The sequence below is a fragment of the Lucilia sericata genome, unplaced genomic scaffold (assembly GCF_015586225.1).
Source record: "Lucilia sericata isolate MDLA Ls3-8-SP2 unplaced genomic scaffold, ASM1558622v1 Contig000138F_arrow, whole genome shotgun sequence".
NCBI classification, from domain to species: domain Eukaryota; kingdom Metazoa; phylum Arthropoda; class Insecta; order Diptera; family Calliphoridae; genus Lucilia; species Lucilia sericata.
Window position 1 is genome coordinate 244,537 of NW_023994170.1, and position 22,757 is coordinate 267,293.

At 30.0% G+C, this 22,757-nt stretch overlaps 1 protein-coding gene across 8 annotated transcripts in view; it reads left to right on the plus strand.

Moving 5' to 3' along the window:
- The window catches only part of LOC119601033, a 309,656-nt gene that overhangs the window by 216,642 nt on the left and 70,257 nt on the right, over window positions 1-22,757 (plus strand). Inside the window, exon 1 of one of the 8 annotated variants that reach the window (XM_037951711.1) lies at window positions 19,846-20,009. The exons of the other annotated variants lie outside the window; for them this stretch is intronic. The gene's annotated coding sequence lies outside the window, so the exon portion shown is untranslated. Of the gene's footprint in view, window positions 1-19,845; window positions 20,010-22,757 lie in introns of those variants that run through there. 8 annotated transcript variants of the gene reach the window in all.

Here is a 22,757-nt window from a genome sequence, read left to right on the forward strand (position 1 = left end):
ACGAAAAAGTACCAAAAAGTCCCCTTTTATAGATTCTCATTTACTAAGACCTCCGCATGCTTAATTTCATGTTTCTAGGTTAAATTTTATAGAAAACTCAGAAAGTACCAGTCGAAAGACGAAAAAGTACCAAAAAGTCCCCTTTTATAGATTCTCATTTACTAAGGGCTCTACATGCTTAATTTCATGTTTCTATTTTAAATTTTATAGAAAACTCAAAAAGTACCAGTCGAAAGACGAAAAAGTACCAAATAGTCCCCTTTTATAGATTCTCATTTACTAAGGGCTCTACATGCTTAATTTTATGTTTCTAGGTTAAATTTTATAGAAAACTCAAAATGTACCAGTCGAAGGACGAAAAAGTACCAAAAAGTCCCCTTTTATAGATTCTCATTAACTAAGGCCTCCGCATGCTTAATTTCATGTTTCTAGGTTAAATTTTATAGAAAACTCAAAAAGTACCAGTCGAAGGACGAAAAAGAACCAAAAAGTCCCCTTTTATAGATTCTCATTTACTCCGGGTTCTACATGCTTAATTTCATGTTTCTAGGTTAAATTTTATAGAAAACTCAAAAAGTACCAGTCGAAGGACGAAAAAGTACCAAAAAGTCCCCTATTATAGATTCTCATTTACTCTGGGCTCTACATGCTTAATTTCATGTTTCTAGGTTAAATTTTATAGAAAACTCAAAAAGTACCAGTCGAAGGACGAAAAAGTACCAAAAAGTCCCATTTTATAGATTCTCATTTACTCCGAGCTCTACATGCTTAATTTCATGTTTCTAGGTTTAATTTTAAAGAAAACTCAAAAAAGTACCTGTGTAGAACGAAAAAGTAGCGAAAAGTCCCTTTATTATTAATTTCATGCTTCTATTTCAATATCATAGAAAACTCAAAAAGGACCAGTTGGAGAATGAAAAGTACCAAAAAATATCACTTGGTACCGGGGTTCCAAATAACACCCCATTAGGATATTTAGTGTTTCTAAATTTAAAAATTTTATCTAAATTGGATCATTGTGGTTGAATAAAATCAAATTTCCCGTTTTTACCCCTTTTGGTACTTTTTTCCTCCCCATTAACGAAATAAAAATTCTATTCCAAAAGGTTGCAACATCGTAGTGGGATCCCGTTATTATGTATTCATATGTATAAGTTAATAAACCAAAAACAATGTTTTATGAAAAAAGTACCAAAAATAGGTACAATTTTAACCCCTTAAACGTCCGAATATCCAAAAAGTACTAAATTCATATTTTTATTTTTTCGTTAAGTTATGAAGGAGTCAAAAATATTTTTTGAATGTGCACTGGTTTAAAAGATACATGGGGTGCGAAAAAAGTACCAAAATACAGTTTTTACCCGTTTATTCCCTAAAGGGGCCGAATTTTAAAAAAGTACCAGACACCTGTCCGTTTATTTTTTAAATGAACGGCGATAAGCTTTAAGCTGTTTTTGTATCTTTTCTAGTTTAGGAGATATAAGGTTACCGAATTTACCCGTTTTTACCCTTTTTTACCCCCTAAACATTCGAATTTCCAAAAATCCCGTCTTAGTGGATCTATTTGGCGGGAGACCAACCTCCTGTCCAAATTTCAGCTCTTTAGCTTCAACCGTTTAGGCTGTGCGATGATGAATCAGTCAGTGAATCAGTCAGTCAGTCAGTCAGTCAGTCAGTCAGTAACGTTAGAATTTTATATATATAGATTATTCTTTTACTTGCAATTAAACTTACATATGTTAATTAAGGATGGAATTTATAGTTTATTAACGTTTTCTTTCAAACATTTCTTATGAAGCACTTAAATAATTATGAAAAATTAAATAATAACTAAATCATGGACAAACTTTTGAAGTAAAGAGGCGTTAAAGTCTTATTCTCCAGATATAAGAATTTATCCCTGTTGCAAAATCTCTCTTGCCTATGCACTTCTATGAGAAAGCTAATAGAATGCCTATTAAAAGGTCTTCGCTTAAAGGCCTATGAGTAGTACAGCTTCATAGAATATCTAATATTAAATTCTATTAAAAAACATTTAAATTTAAGCCAAATAAGTAGTAAGTCAGCTGAAAGAAGTCTTTATCGAGTGCTATAAGGGAGAATTTATACAACATAAACCTGAAGGATGGACTTTTTATACTAAAGACAGCAAAATTTATTTATTTCTTATAGAGATAATATATACTATATATATCCCTGTTCCAAATGCCCATTCCGATCTAAAATGGAGTTATTTTAGTAAAGATATTTATTAAAACTTAAAAAAAATTAAAACATCCCACTTTAAAAATTGAAAGTGGTTTCATTCCACTTTATTCAAAAAACAAAAAGACGGAAATAGTTCCACTTTTGATCGGAATGAAATCATTTTACAGTCCTGATGGCAATAATTGAAAAATTAAATTTTGAATAAAATGTTGTTAGATCATATTTTGCAATGTACTTTTTCAAGTCTACCTTCTGCGGAAATACATAGTTACAAAAGATGAAAACACAGAAGATATGTTGAATTTTGGTTATTAAAATCTATGTCCAGTTTTGAAAAAAAGGTAATAGGTTTGGATTCTGTGCGCTCTTGAGAATTTTAAACTATTTTTGTTTTTGTTATCTGTCAGCTAAAGAAAACTAAAAACAAATTTGGATAGTTTCATAACTTTTCGAATTCAATAGAGCTGTAACACTATTGAAAATATTTTTAGGGGTTTGTACTTTTCTAATTCCTCTTAACAAGAGTAAAGTAAATAATTACAATTTCACTTCCAAATAACTATAAAAAATATATTATAAAAATTAATTCTTGAGAATGACTTCATAATGAATTTGAAATTAAATAAAAGAGATATTCCATCTATAAATAATATGTGTTATAATCATCCCTTCTGTAGGTCTTTTCTTTTTTTTTTTTTGCTGGGATATAGAGATATAGGTTGAATATTATTACAGGTTACAAAGGAATAGTACTGGGCAGGTTCGACATTGTTTACGACAAGGGGCATGGATGATTGCTGGAGGAATTGGCAGATTGTTAAACATAGGGAAATATCATAAGGAATGAATATATCATATTGTAAGTTTTGCATAGATTTTATGAACATTTATGTTGGGGATAATAAATCGAAAGGAGAAATGTTCGTTGTTTTTGCTTTTAAAAAGTTCAAACATTTTTGAAAAATATGTTGCATTAATAATTTTAGAACTTAGATTTTAAACTTCCTTCAGAATTTTAACCAAATTTGATCACATTTTCTAAAAGAATACGTTGATCAAAGCAAGTTATACGCTTTGATAATAGCAATTGAAATAAATTTTTTCAGACATTTGGACTATAAAAGTAGGGTTTTATTTTGCAGTATAAGTATGCAATCTTTACTTCAATGGTTCCGGTCGAATTTCGGCCGCGTGGCGAACTCTAGTTTTAATAAATACGTCAATCTTAAGTTTATCCTTGTTAAGTTTATATTGTTTGTTCTAAGAAAATATTAAGTTTCTAAGTATTTCAACATTTCTGATTCATGAATGTTAGTAAGTTAGTTAGTTTGAAATGAGGATGTTACATAAAATCCGAAGGAATACTTCTAGGCCTGCATCGGTCCCGTTGTGAACTTAGATTCTAAGACGATATAGCCATGTCCGCCCGTCTGTCTGTTGAAACAGTTTTTTAAGAACCGAAATCTATGTCGATTGGTCCACAATTGATCCTATTTCAGCCATATAGCCCCTTTTCAGGAAAATAATTTTATTATCAATAAATGGCAAATTAGTTAACCGTAGTATAATAAAAGGATTTATCCATAAAGTCCTCAATTTATACGATAGATGCCGAATATAATGCTATTACTACTTTCTCGGGAATGATTTTGGTAAAAATTTTGTCGAAAACAGCAATTATGTATTTCATAACTATATAGTACGAAAGTATTTGGAAATTTTGTCTAATTACGTAAAAGTACACCATTGACTCTTTGGAACAAATCATTGTTTGATATTACATATTAGTTTTAAAAATAATGAAACTCTAAACAGAAGCAATTGTCTCTAAGGAAAAATTTGGTAGTTTTTGGAACGTTTTTGTAGTTTTTTGACGGAACTTTGGTAAGACAAATAAATTGTGAGTGGCAACGCTGATATACATACATATATAAAAATCAATGCACAGTGGTATAGGAAAAAAAAAAGAGGGAAATAATTCGGTAACTTCTAAACGGTTAATCCGATTTTAATGAAATTTGGTATGCACAAAGAGGAGGTGTTGTCGAGTTTAGGTTTTGAATTTGGACCTTATAGGCCAACCAATGGCCCGGCGGGGGGTCCTCAAATTAGGACACCTCGGCTATGTTAAATTTTTAAAACGATCCTATTTCTTCATTTGAGTTCCGATTTAAAAAAAATTTCGTATATAGAATCTCCTCATCGAGCACTATAAAAAATGTCGTCGTAGCAGTAAATTATCTCTTATAGTTTAGGAGATATTCGCATTTGAATATTAAAATTTTAAAATTTTTACCGTCCTTACTTTAGTTTTTTTGATAATAGCAGGTCCAAATATTTCCGATTTTCGCCATTTTTTTTTATTTGCTTAACAACAAGTTTATATACCAAGCAGTGAAAGAATTATGTAAAAATCATGACTGAGTCCAAAGTTATAGGCATTTAAATTTAAAAAATTAAAAAAAGGCGATTTTTTGTCATTTTTTTGGGAAAAAAGTATCTTTTTCTTTTTAAGTTATCTAAAAAGTTTCTAAGAAGATGTATATAGAATTTATACTTTTTGGAAAGCTGACTTTACATAAAATACGATAAATGAAACAAAACCTAAAAATTTTTGATACCGAGGGGACCAGGTCCATCCAAAAAAACCCTATTTTTTATGGAAAATTAAATTTTGAGCAAAAATTCTCAAATCGCATAGTCGATATCAAATTATAGTGACCTGTTTTATATGACCCAATATGTTCTTAATCATTTTGTAACGGGTTTCGATAACCCCGCCCCTGGTATGGATATAATAGGCAAAAAACCAAAAAATCCCATTTTTGGGATTTTTTAAAACTTTTTTTGGGAATTCCGGGATTTCTAATAAGAAAATTCGAAATTTTTATTTAATTTTGGATTTTGAGTAAAAAAATCTACCTAACTGTAAAATTTCATCAAAAAATATTCATAAATAAAATTTTTATTGCAATTTGAAAAATTTGTATCTTCGCAAAAACTGAATAAAAAACATTTTTTAATTTTTTTTAAAAAAAGTATTCCGCGAATTTTTTAATTTTCAAAAATTATATACAGTTTTGAAAAATAGACAAAATTACCTTTCCATTGATATATAACATGCCTACCTAATGTTTTTTAAGTGACAAATTAATTAGGGAAAACTCAACATCTTTTAGAAAATTTACCTAGCACTATTATTTTCATCCATATATGTAACAAATTTAAGAGTTAACCTTATGGATGAAAATAATAGTGCTAGGCAAATTTTCTAAAAGATGTTGAGTTTTCCCTAATTAATTTGTCACTTAAAAAACATTAGGTAGGCATGTTATATATCAATGGAAAGGTAATTTTGTCTATTTTTCAAAACTGTATATAATTTTTGAAAATTAAAAAATTCGCGGAATACTTTTTTTAAAAAAAATTAAAAAATGTTTTTTATTCAGTTTTTGCGAAGATACAAATTTTTCTAATTGCAATAAAAATTTTATTTATGAATATTTTTTGATGAAATTTTACAGTTAGGTAGATTTTTTTACTTAAAATCCAAAATTAAATCAAAATTTCGAATTTTCTTATTAGAAATCCCGGAATTCCCAAAAAAGTTTTAAAAAATCCCAAAAATGGGATTTTTTAGTTTCTTGCCTATTATATCCATACCAGGGGCGGGGTTATCGAAACCCGTTACAAAATGATTAAGAACATATTGGGTCATATAAAACAGGTCACTATAATTTGATATCGACTATGCGATTTGAGAATTTTTGCTCAAAATTTAATTTTCCATAAAAAATAGGGTTTTTTTGGATGGACCTGGTCCCCTCGGTATCAAAAATTTTTAGGTTTTGTTTCATTTATCGTACTTTATGTAAAGTCAGCTTTCCAAAAAGTATAAATTCTATATACATCTTCTTAGAAACTTTTTAGATAACTTAAAAAGAAAAAGATACTTTTTTCCCAAAAAAATGACAAAAAATCGCCTTTTTTTAATTTTTTAAATTAAAATGCCTATAACTTTGGACTCAGTCATGATTTTTACATAATTCTTTCACTGCTTGATATATAAACTTGTTGTTAAGCGAATAAAACAAAATGGCGAAAATCGGGAATATTTGGACCTGCTATTATCAAAAAAAACTAAAGGACGGTAAAAATTTTAAAATTTTAATTTTCAAATGCGAATATCTCCTAAACTATAAGAGATAATTTACTGCTATGACAACATTTTTTATAGTGCTCGATGAGGAGATTCTATATACGAAATTTTTTTTAAATCGGAACTCAAATGAAGAAATAGGATCGTTTTAAAAATTTAACATAGCCGAGGTGTCCTAATTTGATGACCCCCCGCCGGGCCCCTGGTTGGCCTATAAGGTCCAAATTCAAAACCTAAACTCGACAACACCTCCTCTTTGTGCACACCAAATTTCATTAAAATCGGATTAACCGTTTAGAAGTTACCGAATTATTTCCCTCTTTTTTTTTCCTATACCACTGTGCAATGTATGTTTGTTTATTTGCTTTGTACTTAAGCGATCTTCTTGAAATTTTCACTGTTCCTTTATATGTGGAAGAAACAATAGGCTAATTTTTATTTTTTAATTACAAGTGGGAGAGGTACCACGCCCACTTCCTTAAAAGTTGAATATCTCGGAATATGGTACAACTAGAGTCCTCAAAATTTGTATGGACATATGAGTATTTTAAGGAAAAATGGGAGGACTAGCATTAGGGGCGTGGCACCTCCCATATGAATTAAATACAAACATTTTTATATTTAGGAAATTTTGCACTAACAAATTTGTCATCCATGTGAACATTTGGGTAATAAATTGGCGGACTAGAAATAGGAGCGTGGCACCTCCCATATGAATAAAATATAAAAAAAATCGTATATCTGGGAAAGTATAAGAGCTAGAATTCTAAAAGTTTGTACGTGCAACATTGAAATCCATATAAACAATTTGAAGGAAAAATGGGAGGACTAGAAATAGGGGGCGTGACACCTCCCATATGAATTAAATACAAAAATGTGAATATCTGGAAAACGTTTAAATCTAAAATTCTTAAATTTTTTACGAACAACTTTGTCAGATAATAAATAAATTATCTAAATGTTCATATGGATTGTGAGAAAAGTGTGAGTTTTTTACTTTGATGGCCGTATCTCAGACATTTGACCATAAATTTAGGATTTATTTTATTGGATTAAAAAACAACACTTGTATCCTTAAAACAAAATATCAGATTTGAAAATCGATTTTTCAAAGTTTAAACTTCAAAAATAGCTCGTTTTCACATCTTTTGCTCTTAAAAAGTAACTAAACGAAGTGATCGGGAATGATTTAACGTATATTCGTATTCTATGGACTATAACGAAATGGAATTAGTATACTGTGTATCACTGTGTTATTGACCGTTTTTCATAAAATTGTTCATAATAACTTTTAGACCGATTTTGGTTCATATAAAACATCTTTATATCGAATATCACTTCCCACAGTGGGGCAGAATGGAAATTTTTTGGAAATAAATCTGGCATTTCTAAACGGCTGATCCGATCAGTATAAAATTTGGCGTGAGCGTAGCCAAGGAGTATTCGAGTTTAAGTTTTGAAGATGAACCCCGCAGATGCCCCAGGGACGGCGCTGTGGCGGCTCAAAGTAGGGTACCTACGACATGTAAAATTTTTAAACTCGTGCCATTTTTTTGTTTTTTACCCACAAAGATTTTTATATTTTCTGAAAGCGCTATCAAAATTTTAATAGGGTCGCAGATAGCTACAAGAACTTAGTCCATATTTATCCCTGGATCTGTAAATGATATTGATCTGAAATTTTTTGTATATTATTGGAAATTTTGTTGTCTAACTAACAAGAAAAAATTGAGTCCATTTGGTCCAACATTACGCCTGGTATTCAAAAAAAGGCGGACTAAGGTATGGTAAATTTTGTATCACAAAATTTTTAAATGCCTATAATTCGGATATTATAAGAGATAAGTAGTATGTCTAAGCCTGTTTTTTCAAGATCTCGTCGAGCGCTTTCAGAAAATATAAAAATCTTTGTATTTGGGTGAAAAAAAAATGGCACGAGTTTAAAAATTTTACATGTCGTAGGTACCCTACTTTGAGCCGCCACAGCGCTGTCCCTGGGGCATCTGCAGGGTTCATCTTCAAAACTTAAACTCGAATACTCCTTGGCTACGCTCACGCCAAATTTTATCCCGATCGGATCAGCCGTTTAGAAATGCCAGATTTATTTGCAAAAAATTTCCATTCTGCCCCACTGTGCTTCCCGACACTTTATTTGGCGTCATGAAATAACTCTCCACGAAATAACTCCCCAAAACAAAAATTAAATAAGTCCTCAAATTTGGGGACTTATTTCATTATAAAATAATTCCCCAATTTAAAAATGAAAAACACCCCATTTTTGGGAATTTATTTCATATGAAACAAATCCCTAATTTTAAAATGAAATACTTAAGTTCCCATTTAAAAATAACAAATTATGGAACAAGTCGGTTTTAGTGACATTTCTAAAAAAAAGTAGATCGCTAATACTTTCGAGTGGAGCTTCAAAGTTTAATACCGCGCTGCGAATTATGGCCCCAAAATATAAAACGAAAAATTGCCCCAATGTTGGGGTCAAAATTCATTATGAAGTATAACCCTAAAATTTTTTAAGAAAAATCACCCCAAAATTAATGAAAAATCTCCCCAAGGTTGAAATGAAAAGTGGCCCCAAATGTTGGGTTAATTTTTCGTAATGAACAATTACCCCAAAAACGTAAATGAAATTTCACCCCATTTAATTTTAATTCAAACATAGGTGGCGTGTCATAAAGTCCAGTGTCATATTTTCCATGGGCGTTATGACTCACTAAATTGAGTCTAGTGTCCATGGACGTATGACATATGAGCAATGTAATATAAAGTCCATGGATTTCAAAGAGTCCATTTATCAAAAGAAGGCTTAATTTAGCGAAGCCGGTATTCGAAATACCCCAGAATTTAAAACCCCTTCGCCCGGCCGAATGCCGGTTATCCAGAACACTTTTTAAATGGAAACCAAAATGCAACATACACCAAATTTAGGATAAATTCCTTTGGGGGTAAGAGTGTACCTTTCTTAAATTCTTTACAAATTTTCAAATACAGTTCTGTTTTAAAAGTGATACAATGTCAATGGACATTATAACACTTTTAAAAATTGTCATAACGTCCATGGACACTATGAAACTTTTTGGTGTGTCATAACGTCAATGGACATTTTGACACCCCACCTCAAATATATGCTAATATATTTATAATATTTCATATTTAATAATTTTTGTTGTATTTTTATAAAATGTTTATTAATTTTGAACATTCTTGAAATATTTGTTGTAAAATCGCGCAATTTTACAAAAAATATTTCAAGAATGTTCAAAATTAACAAACATTTTATGAAAATACAATAAATATTATTACATAAAATATTTTTTTTAAAATCGCGCGATTTAATAAAAAAATATTTTATGTAATAATATTTGTTGTATTTTATGTATAGAATATCGCGCGATAATGTTCTGATTTTTTATAAAATATTAATAAATATGTAGTAATAATGAAAGATCACCCCTAATTATTATATGGTTTTTTAGGTCCCTTTTTAATATTTTAATATTCACGTATTTTACAAAATTTAAGAATGAAAATTAGCCCCAAAGGAAATAAGTTTTGTTTTGGAATATTTCTTCATTTCACAACATTGGGGTCATTTTTATTTTTTTGCAAAATGCAGTATTACCCCAAATGTAAAAATGTTGAAAAATATATAAAAAAAACAAAAAATTCGTGTTTTTGTTTCCTCTATCCTTGTTGGGGCCATATTTCGTTTTATGTTTTGGGGCCATAATTCGCAGCGCCGTTTAATTCATTTCAGTTTATTCGCTTAATAAAGATTCCCTTAATAGCCAGCCTGTGGCCGGGCGCAAGGTCTTTCTCCTATATGGTATGTCCAACAACGGCTTCGCTTAATAAATTATTCATAAATAGCCGGCCTACGGCCGGACGCAAGGATTTACCACTATATAATATGACCACACCGGCTTTGATTAAATAGCCGGCCTAAGGCCGAACACTCTTGATACAGGGAGAGTGTATTGTTAGCGAAGTCGGTGTCCAATGTACCCCAGAGGATAAAACCCTTGCGTCCCGCCGTAGGCCAGCTATCAGACATATATTTTTTATTTCGTGTGATAAAAGTAATATAATGAAATAACTCCCCAAAAATATTTTTAGGGATTTATTTCATTTTTGAATTTTGAGGAATTATTTCATAATGAAATAACTTCCCATTTTAAATGTGAAATAATGTCCCAAAAAACGAATGAAAACCCCAAATTTCGTTGTTTTTGCTTTCTGAACAAATTTTTAGGGATTTATTTCATTTTTGTTTTGGGGAGTTATTTCATGACGCCACTTTCTTATGACGTCATGAAATAACTCCCCACGAATCAACTCCCCAAAACAAAAATGAAATAACTCCTTAAATTTTAAAAATGAAAAAAAGCCCCAACAAAATGATATAACTTTCTAAATTAAAATGAAACCCCATTTTTTGGGATTTATTTCATATGAAACAAATTCCTAAATTTAAAATTGAAGCAGTTCATTATTTATTTATTCATTTTTCTTAACTTCAAACATCCATAATATTATTTCATTGTTTAAATTTAACTTTCCATGTTCATTTTTGAATTTAACTGATTTTAGTCAAATGCAACTATGTAATTTAGTTCTTATACAACTCTGTTCGTCTGATCACAATTTATTTAATTTAACGTATACTATTCAAATTTAACGGACTTTATAAAATGCAACTCTATGATTTCTTTGTTATTACACTTTTATATAACCATGTTCTTGTATTCTGATCACTACTTATAATTTACAACAATGTATTAAAATGAGTATAAAAGCAGCGCCAGTTGCATGAATAAAATCACTTTGCTTTATGCCTTCCTTGCCTAGTTTAATTTACCGGACGGGTTGGAAATGATTTGAAGTGTTTAAAGAAAAGTAGTTACAGTGAAAATAGTGCGATTGTGTTTTTTTAAACGACGGCTTTATGAGTAAATATAATCTCCGGTATAAGATTACTTCAAAATGAAATAAGTTCCAATTTAAAAATTCGACATCTAGAGATAAAAAATAACAAATTATGGAACAAGTCGGTTTTAGTGACATTTCTAAAATAAGTAGGCCGCTCATACTTTCGAGTGGAGCTTCAAAGTTTAATACATTTCAGTTTAATCGCTTAATAAAGATTTCCTTAATAGCCGGCCTGCGGCCGTGCGCAAGGACTTTCTACTCTATGGTATGTCCAACAACATCTTCGCTTAATAAATATTTCCTAAATAGACGGCCTACGGCAGGACGCAAGGATTTACCACTCTATCATATGTCCAACACTGGCTTCGCTTAGTAAATATTTCCTAAAGAGCCGGACTAAGGACGTACGCTCTTTGGCAATATTTGTATTTTTTTCTCCTTTTTCCCAAAGATAAAACCAAAATTTGTTATTGCGATTTAATATACCCCTTTGGGGTATCTAAAAATAATATTTTTTGTTACAAGAATCTGTATTTAAACGTTCCAAGATATATTATTGGAATCATTCTTCTATCGCTATTTCAATTTATTGGAACTCAAACCATTTTTATAATACTAGGGTCAATAATTTTCGGAGACTTGTCTTCTATATATTGTTTTAGATATCAGCTGTTATACATTTTAAGTTTTCAATATATTGTGGAAGTGTACAACTCCAAAGCATGCCTCGAAGAAACGCCATTCAATATAGTGGAATCATTCTTTTTATAACCAATGGCCTCCAGGCTGAATGTCACCATATCATTATGGTGTAACTCAAAAATATTGATATCTGTTTAAATATTATCTACAATGATAAAAATAAACCCAACATTTTGGACATACAGTGTTGTTGTAATGGCCAACATAATCGTGAATGTTATGAGTAGTAAAAACTGAAATCTACTGTATAGGATGACGTTTTGTTAAGGCATGTTTTGGAGTTGTATACCGCTAAGATGTCTTGAAAATTTAAAATATATTAGTGCTAATATCTACAATAATATATACTAGCCAACTTTGTCGGAAAATATCGATCCTAGTGGTACGAAAAGGGACTTAAGATCCAGATAACTCAATTAGAAACAGAAGAGCGTTATAACAAAAATTATTACATTTAGATACCTCAAGGAATCTATTAAATCCCAATATTAAATTTTGATTTTATCTCTGGAAAAAAGGAAAAAATGGCAATTATAGTCAAAAATCGTAATTTTCATGATATTATATAAAAAGATGGTACTATAGTGATTTTAATAAAGGTTTTTTTTTATTTTAATGTGTATTTAACAAAAGTTTTTTATACCCACCATCAAAAAAGATGGGGGGTATATTGATTTTGTCATTCCGTTTGTAACACATCGAAATATTGGTCATAGACCCACAAAAGTATATATATTTTGGGTCCTCATTAAATTCTAAGACGATCTAGCCATGTCTGTCCGTCCGTCTGTCTGTCTGTCTGTCTGTTGAAAGCACGATAGAGTCCGAATGGAAAGAGCTAGAGGGTTGAAATTTCACATAAATATTTCTTATAGGTAAGGTTTGTTTGGTATTGAAAATGGGCAATATCGGTCCACGTTTTCGGATAGCCCCCATACAAGTGGCCCTCGAAAAGCAGCTTTAACAGCCATAACTTGTTTAAAAATACGAATATAGCGATGAAATTCGACATAAGTAAGTTTCTTGTGATCCAAAATCACTGTGCAAAATTTTATGAGGATCGGTCCATAATTGACCCTACCCCCCATATAAGGTCCCCTTCAGAAAATGACTTTAACGCTCATTACTGGCTTAAAAATTCTAGTATATAGATGAAATTCGTCATAAGTAAGTTTCATACGAGTCAAAATCTATCTAAAAAATTTTATGTTGATCGGTCCATGATTGACCCTACCCCCCATATAAGGTCCCCTTCAGAAAATTCCTTTAACGCTTATAACTGGCCTAATAATACGAATATATAGATGAAATTCGACATAAGTAAGTTTCATTCGAGTCAAACGAGGTTTGATGGTGGGTATATAAGATTCGGCATAGCCGAATATAACACTCTTACTTGTTACTTAATAATTTCAAAATGAAAATTTACATATAAAACGAAAAACTATGTTTGCTTGTTTAAAAATATTTTTTTTTACAAGTTATTAAAAACATAACAAAAGTATATATGTAATTAAAAACAAATGACTTCACTACATTGCCCTCCCTTCGGAAAAATTTCGTCTAAAGCAAAAGTTACAGATTTCTTTGTGTTAGTTGTTAGAGTTTTGTCTTCAATGAATGCTGGTTTCAATCTATCTATTGCGATATTCTTAACCACTGAATTAAATCTAATTTTGAAGAATTTTGAACTCTTTTCTAGTACTTCAAATGGTCCTTCATAAGGATAAGATTATCCTAGTTTCTTTGAATCATGCCTCACAAATACATATTTACAGTCCTTTAGGTGTTTAAGTGTATATGTTTTCATTGTATTTCTATGATGAGAAATATTGTTACGAACTTCAGAAAAATATTTCCTAATTTTATCCAAAAATGGAGAACTATTAACTGTTTGTCCAGAATCCACCACTAATTCGCAAGGCAATCTTAAACATTGACCATAAACCATTTCAGCTGCTGATGCTTCAATATCTTCTTTAACTACGGATCGCAAACCTAACAGAATCAAAGGCAACTCATCTGACCAGTTGGTTGCATTTCCTCTTGCTAAAATTGAAGACTTTAATTGTCTGTGAAAACGTTCCACTATACCGTTTGACTGTGGATGATAAGCAGTGGTTACAATTCTGTCAATACCTAATACATTTGTAACTTCTTTAAATATTGCGGAAGTAAATTGTGTACCTTGATCACTAGTTATCTGATTAGGTACTCCAAATCTTGAAACATATTCATTAATAAATTTATAAGCTACATTCTTAGCTGTAATATCCCTCAACGGAAATGCTTCCGGCCAACGTGAAGTTCTATCGATTATTGTTAATATGTATCGAAAACCATTTGATACAGGTAATGTACCAACGATATCAATATGTATATGTGAAAATCTTCCTTCGGGTATTGGAATCTTTTCAATTTTTGTTTTAACATGTCTATGTACTTTAGCCCTTTGACAATTTAAACAATTTGAAACCCATTGATTTATATTTTTTTTTCATTGATGGCCAGAAATAACGAGACGTAATTAACCTTCTGGAAGCTCTTGCACCTGGGTGTGAAATATTATGTAATTTATCAAAAATCTCCCTTCTTAAATTTTGTGGAATGTATGGTCGTGGTTTATGCCCTGATTCTTCGCACCAAATGAAGACATTACGTGTTGGCATGAAAATTTTCCTTAATTTGTACAAACTGTTATCATTACTTAATATTTTCTGTAAATCTAAATCTGTTTCTTGTTCTTTTGATAATCTAACCACACTAAAATTATCAGCTTCGATTGACTCTATTTCAGGAATTCTGGAAAGAGCATCTGCGACTACATTATTATCTCCTTTGATATAACGTATATCCGTCGTAAACTGTGCGATATATTCTAAATGCCGTGTTTGTCGTGGGCTTCGTTCAACTTGAGAGTTAATTACATGCGTTAATGGTTTGTGATCTGTATATACAATAAAAGATCTTCCCTCCAACATATGTCTGAAGTGTTTTATATTCAAATAAATTGCTAGTAATTCCTTATCAAATGAGCTGTATTTAATCTCAGTTGGTGAAAGTTTTTTTGAATAAAATGCTAATGGTTCAATTATATCCCCAACTTTCTGTTGTAAAACTCCGCCTATTGCTATATTTGAAGCATCTACCATTAATGATAAAGTTGCGTCATTGTGAAAGTGATTGAGCATTACTTTTAATGAAAAACTATGTTTTATTTTCCTAAATGATTCTTCTGCCTTATCAAACCAAGTCAATACCTTAACTTTGTTCTTAATAGCGTCATTTAACATGTCATGGATTGGACATAACATTTCAGCTATGTTAGATACGTACCTGTGATAATAATTAACCATTCCTATAAATTTCTGTAATTGTTTTACTGATCGCGGTTTATCATAATCTAGAATAGCCTTAATTTTATCGTTTGATGGTTTAATACCTTCAAAGGAAATGTTGTATCCCAAAAAATCTATATCTGTTGCACCGAAAATACATTTGGACATTTTAATATTTAAACCATATTTAGATAATCTATCAAAAACAAGATTTAAATGTTCACAGTGTTGATTTTCGTCATTACTGGCTACTAGAACGTCATCTAAATAAACAAATACAAAGTCTAACCCAGAAAACACTTCATTAATAAAACGTTGAAATGTTTGTGCAGCATTTCTAAGACCGAAAGGCATTCTTACGAATTCATATAATCCAAAAGGTGTTGTGATGGCGGTTTTTGGTATATCAGCTTCCGCGACCGGAATTTGATGATACGCACGAACTAGATCTAATTTTGAAAATATATGTTTGTCTCTTAAGTCTATGTTAATATCCTGAATATGTGGTAATGGATATCTATCAGGTATGGTTACAACATTTAATCTCCTATAATCACCGCAAGGACGCCAATTGTTAGGCTCTTTCTTTGGAACGAGGTGTAGTGGTGATGCTACATGTGAATTTGAAGGTCTACATATTCCTGATTTTACTAAAATTTCAAACTCATTTTTAGCTATTTTGTATTTGATTTTATCAAGTCGTCTAGGTTTTGAAAAAGGAAGTGGACCAAATGTGTCTATTTTATGAACTGTAGAGTGTTTAACTACTTTGTTATAGTCTGGAGTCGCTGTGATGGATGGATAACCCTTTAAAATATTAATGTACTTATTTTCTATTGAAAATAATTTTGGAAGAGATACTCTAGTATAAGCTTCAATTGTATCAATAGATAAGTTAGTAAGAGGATCAAACAACTTCTTATTTCTAAGATCAACTAAAAGTCCAAACTTTGTTAAAAAATCTGCGCCTATTATTGGTCTGGTAATGTTGGCAATAGTAAATACAAACGTGAAATCTCTCCTTAGACCTAAATTTATTTTCAAAATTTTCGTGCCAAATGTTTTAATTGTACAACCATTTGCAGCGGTTAATGTTATATCCGAGTTACGACTAAATTGTTTAAATTTGGATACAGGTATCACCGAAATTTCTGCTCCAGTGTCAATCAAAAATTTTAGTCTATTTTCTAAGTCATACGTAAAAAGACGACGTGTCGAATTATCATCTCTATTATCAGTCGCCAAAATAATAGGATTATTTAGTTTTCCTATTGTCAGATCTATAGGAACATGGTTGAACACATTTTCTAGCTTTACTTCCAAATCTATAATGGAAATAGCAAAGCCAATCTCGTTTTGTCTGTCGACTTCTGGACCTACTTCTACTACGATTAGAAAATGTTGGTCGAAATGTCTGAAAAGAATTTTTAACTTCTGAAATTTCCAATGATAATTTGTTAAATTGTTCGCACATTGCAGAAGTAACCTTCACTAAATTTTCAACTACTGTATCAATATTTGAATGTCTCGGAATATTATGATTTGGTTCAACATTATATATTTCAGTTTTACTTGATACTTCCCATATATTGTCTGCTATTTTTAATAAATCTTCAGTATTAACAACATTGGAACCAACTAGTGCTATGTTAAGTGCTTTTGGAAGTTTTCTAAGCCAAACATTTTTAAGGAATTCAGAATTTATATTACGACCAGCTAATTGTAAAAGATACCTATAAAATTCTGAAGGTTTGCGATCTCCTATTACTGAATCTGAAAGTAGTTTATCCAGCTTTCTTTGTTCACTTAAAGAGTGGCGTTCTAAAAGCTTACTCTTTAAAGTTAAATAACGGTTTTCTAATGGAGGATTTTGCACTATATCTATGACTGACATAATAACTTCTTGTGGAAGTGATATAATAATATGTTCATATTTGGAATTATCATTCTGAATTCGTTTATTTCTGAACATTGTTTCTACATGTATAAACCACGCTTCAGGGTGTTCGTTCCAAAAAGATGGTAATTTTACCGATGTAGCACAAACTTCTGTTTCAACATCTCTAATGATATTACCAGAGTTATCCCTGTCGTTATTATTGTTAGTAGAGCAAAATGTGTTATTCCTATCATTATTATTGTCGTTCGGATTGCCTGCATTATCTGTATTAGTATTATTGTTAGAAGAGTTTTGTGTCTCTTGTACGGTTGCCCTAACTGGAGATCTGTACATGATTTAGGTTTGTAGTGACGTTTACAATCAAAATACGTATATAATCTTGTAAAATAATAACACAATTATAATTAATGTATGTAATTAACAGAAAAATATTTGAATTTAGTGTATTTTTAAGTATAAAGTATTTAATATTATTTATAGACTTATCTTTTGATAAACTGGAGTTTAGCTTTTCAGTTTTAATGGTAATCCAAGGAATTGAGAATATATTCTTGTTTTTAATGGTAATCCAAGGAATTGAGAAATATATTCTTGATTTTAAAGCTCCAATATAAGTCAATGTAGCAATTTTGTATTAATAACAGTAAATAAATGTTGTGAACCATTCGCCCAAATTTGCTTTTAAAAATTTGTTGATTGTAATTATCTTTATAATTTATCTTGAAGATATGTAGTTATATAAAGACAATTATCTTCTAGATTTGATCTCCAAATTATTCATGAATATGCCTTATTTATATACATATATATATTAGGTATAAATTCCAAGTCAAATGTAATATTTTATTAAGACTATAGTTGCACAATATGTTTGTTATTTTATTAGTTCATAATTTTATTAAGCAGGATCGCCAATATAGTGATTTTAATAAAGGTTTTTTTATTTTAATGTGTATTTAACAAAAGTTTTTTATTTAATAATTTCAAAATGAAAATTTACATATAAAACGAAAAACAATGTTTGCTTGTTTAAAAATATTTTTTTTACAAGTTATTAAAAACATAACAAAAGTATATAATTAAAAACAAATGACGTCACTACAGTACAAATGCCCCAAAATTGTGGGTCAAAAATATATCCTTTCGGTTGATAGTAACCCCTTAAAACAATTTTAAGCAAAAAGACCATTCGATTCTAATTTTTGTGTTTCATAAAATAAGGTCATATATGAAATACAGGAAAAATTCGAATACTTTTGTGAGTTAATTTTTGGACTTTTTTTTAAAAAAGTTTAATTTATTTAAGTAAATGTAATTTATCCAAATTTTAAGGAGTGTGATATTAAACCTTAGGACTCTCTAGACAATATATCAAATTTAATTATTAATTTTACACACAAGAAATATTATTAAATTATGTTTCTTTTAAAAGTACACCTAAATTCGAATACTTATGTGAGACACTGTATATACATAGATACATATGTACATTAGGGTGTTTCCGTTTTTATGGAAAATAAGGTGTCGATGTTCCCGACTAAAATTAAAGTTTAATTGATTCTATAATACCGTTTCTCAAACTTTTTGTCCTGGAGTCAATATTTAGTGAGCTGGATCAGAGGGTAAAAAGGTCCTTTTTTGAGGTTTTTATAATTTTTTCGCATTTCTTCCAAAGAAAAGATATAAAATTTTGGTATCATAAGAAAGGTCCTTAAAAGACAATTTAAATGGTCAGAAAATTTTGTGTAACAGTAAAAGTAATCAACAATTTAAAATTTTTCGTAAAATTTTCAGATTTTTTGCATTTTAACACTGATGAATTTAATATAATTCGTTAAAATTAATACACAATAATCCTTAATAAAATTTACCGAAACGGTTTTTTCCGTTTTTAAAAATTCAATCTAGATCGAATTTTAATTGAATTTATCAAAGCTTGTGTACGCTACCTAAACATTGCAAAATAATGTAAACAATAACGTACAAACCGTTATTTACGAAACAAGCGCAACAAGTAAGTGGCTGTTTCGGATAAATTGTGTTAATATTTTAGTTAAATTACAACATTTGTAATAATTTTTGAGTCGTATACAAAATTGTGTCATTAAAATCTTCTCTCAAAGACCTTTCATATGATACTAAATTTACATATAGTTTATTTACCAGAAATATGAAAAAAGTCATAAAAACCTTCAAAAAGGATATTTTTATCCTTTGATCCAGCTCGCCAAATATTGACGTCAGGACAAAAATATTGAGAAATAGTAGCTTAAAACTAACTAAATTTTCATTTTCGGTGGGAACATCAGCAACTTACATTTTGGGGCCACCCTAATTTACATACATATAAGCTGTTTACAATTCAGCATAATTTCGTACCGAACCAAGCGACTTTTTCCACCATAATGCGGTTTTGAACCTCTTCGCAGCGGCATTTCTACTTATTGATAACGTTTTAAGTGTTTTTACATATTTTGTTATTAATGACGTAATAATGATAACGTAGCGTGAATTGGTGATAAGAATTTTTTAAGTCTTACAATGAATATACTGAAACAATTTGATTTTAATAAGCAGTGATACTTCTACGTTTGTCAAAATCGTATCATTGAGTTGTTGAAAAATATTTTTAATTTAATTAAATGTGTTAATAAAAAAATAAAACCTAATCAGTAGTTAATGCTTGCATTTTGCTTTTATCTTTAGAATAAATAAATATACACATGTATATAATAAACAAACATTTATTAAACTAATTGTAAGTAATTGACAACAATTTTCAAAGACATAAATATACAAGAAATCAAAAAAAGTGTCGTGTTTAAATTGATCGGAACAATGTTTTATTCTGATTTAAAATTTTTGCCGGTTTAAGATATTTCGTTCTTTTGTGTGCTGATTAAAATTTGATATTTTCCAAAACACGTCGAGCGAAATGCATAAATAACAAACTTAATATTTTAAATTAAATAAAATCCCTTATTCCCCCGAATAATTTAAAAATTTTCTACGTTTAGTCTTTAATATTTTAGTTAAAACGAAAATGTATGGTTAATTGAAATTAAATAAAAGGAAAAGTATACCGAGTATGCAAGGATAAGTTTAACCAAAAGTATAAATATAAATAATGGTTGAAATATTAATCTCAACATTTTTGGTTTAATGAATGTATTTTTTTGTTGTTGTAACTTGTTATACCCTTCACCTTCTGAGAAGGGTATATATAAGTTTGTCATTCCGTATGTAATTTCTATAATATAATTTTCCGACCCCATAAAGTATATATATTCTGGATCCTTATAGGCAGCGGAGTTGATTAAGCTATGTCGTCCGTCTGTCTATCCGCCCGTCTGTCTGTCTGTCCGTCTGTCTGTGAAATAAATTAAAATTTTATAGAATTGATATTTTTTAAACACACCGTGGTGAAGGGTATATAAGATTCGGCATAGACGAATATAGCACTCTTACTTGTTATGTACTCAATTTGTGTTCATAGAATTAATCGCTTCGTTTTTAATTCGATTCAGTTATAGTGCATAAGTTTGTTTTTCTCTCTTCCACAACTTGAACTTTTTATTTGAAAATTCTACATTATATGAGTAAGATTTTAGCATCATACATTTACATGTACATTAGGGTTATTACTTTTATACAATTTTTGAAAATTTCAATTCGGCCCTATCCATTAAGCATAGAGTATAAAAAAAACTACGTCGAAAAAGTATACCACATTTTCCCGTGTGTTAAAAAATTTTCCGCGGAAAATACTTTAAAGTTTTCGATATTTAATCTAAAAAAATAATTTTTAATGCAAAATCGGAAATTTTCGATATAAACAAGTGCCATTGTTTGACATATGACATCATTTTTAATCAAAAAGTCAATTTTAAAATTTTTGGTTATTACGCCTTTTTGCATTTTAGGTGACGATATAACTCCCCAAAACAAAAAAGTAAATTGCGTCATGAAATAACTCCCCAAAACAAAAATGAAATAACTCCCTAAAAATTTGTTCAGAAGCAAAACAACGAAATTTGGGGATTTAAATCGCTTTTTGGGGCATTATTTCACATTTAAAATGGGGAGTTATTTAATTATGAAATAATTCTTCAAAATTCAAAAAATGAAATAAATCAATAAAAATATTTTTGGGGAGTTATTTCATTATATTACTTTTATCACACGAAATAAAAAAATATATGTTTGATAGCCGACCTTCGACCGGGCGCAAGGGTTTTATCCTCTGAGGTATATTGGACAACGGCTTCGATAAGAATACAGTCTCCCTGTATCAAGAGCGTACGGCCTTAGGCCGGCTCTTTAGGAAATCTTAACTAAGCGAAGCCGGTGTTCTACATATAAATGATAGAGTGATAAATCCTTGACTCAATTCAATTTGTTATTTTCTATACCTAGATGTCGAATTTTTAAATGGAAACTTATTTCATTTTAAAATAAGGGATTTTTTTCATATGAAATAAATCGCCAACAATGGGGTGCTATTTCATTATACCCTTCACATTCGTGAGAAGGGTATATACATATAAGTTTGTCATTCCGTTTGTAATTTCCAAAATATAATTTCCGACCCCATAAAGTATATATATTCTGAATCCTTATAGATAGCGGAGTCGATTAAGCCATGTCCGTCTGTCTGTCTGTTGAAATCAGTTTTCTGAAGACCCCAAATCTTCAATAATTCTATCAGACATGCTTTCGAGAAGTTTCCTATTTGAAATCAGCTAAATCCGTTCATTAACAACGGAGATATAAGCAAAAATCCGAGACAACCTCTGAAAATTTCATAAAAAATAAACAACAACAACAATGCTTATTTATTGCCTTTGTATTTTGTTTTTTGAGTATTTCGTTTCGTATGTTTGGATGGCTGTGTGTTTCATTGCATTGTGTATATTGTTTTTGTTTCTTGGTGCATTCAATTTCGTATGTTTGGATGGCTGTGTATATTATTTTTGTTTTCTTGGTGTATTGAATTTCATATGTTTGGATGTCTGTTGGTTTCATTGCGTTGTGTATTTTGTTTTTGTTTTTTTCTGTATTTCGTTTCGTATGTTTGGATGTCTGTTGGTTTTACTGCCTTGTTTATTTTATTTTTTGTGTGTTTATATCACTGTTGCCAACTTTTTTCCCAAAAATATCGCTAAAGTCGACTGAAAAATAGCTAGAAAATAGCTAAATTCAAGACATTTTGAAAAATTTAGCGATAAATCGTCAAAATAATATTTATTATATGATTCTGAAAACAAATATCTAAAAAAAACTAGCTAAATTTTTCAGATTTTTTATATTATTCTAAAAAGTCAGCGATTTATCGCTAAAATCTATATACATACGTAGGAATGGGATAGTGATACAAACACATCTTATAACAAACAAATCTTTTTTTATGTTAAATATTTTCACTTTTGGTTAGGAAAAATGTCAAGTTGAGGTTAATTTCGATATGCGACCCTATACAGATTGCTTTAGAAATGTTGTAAAGATA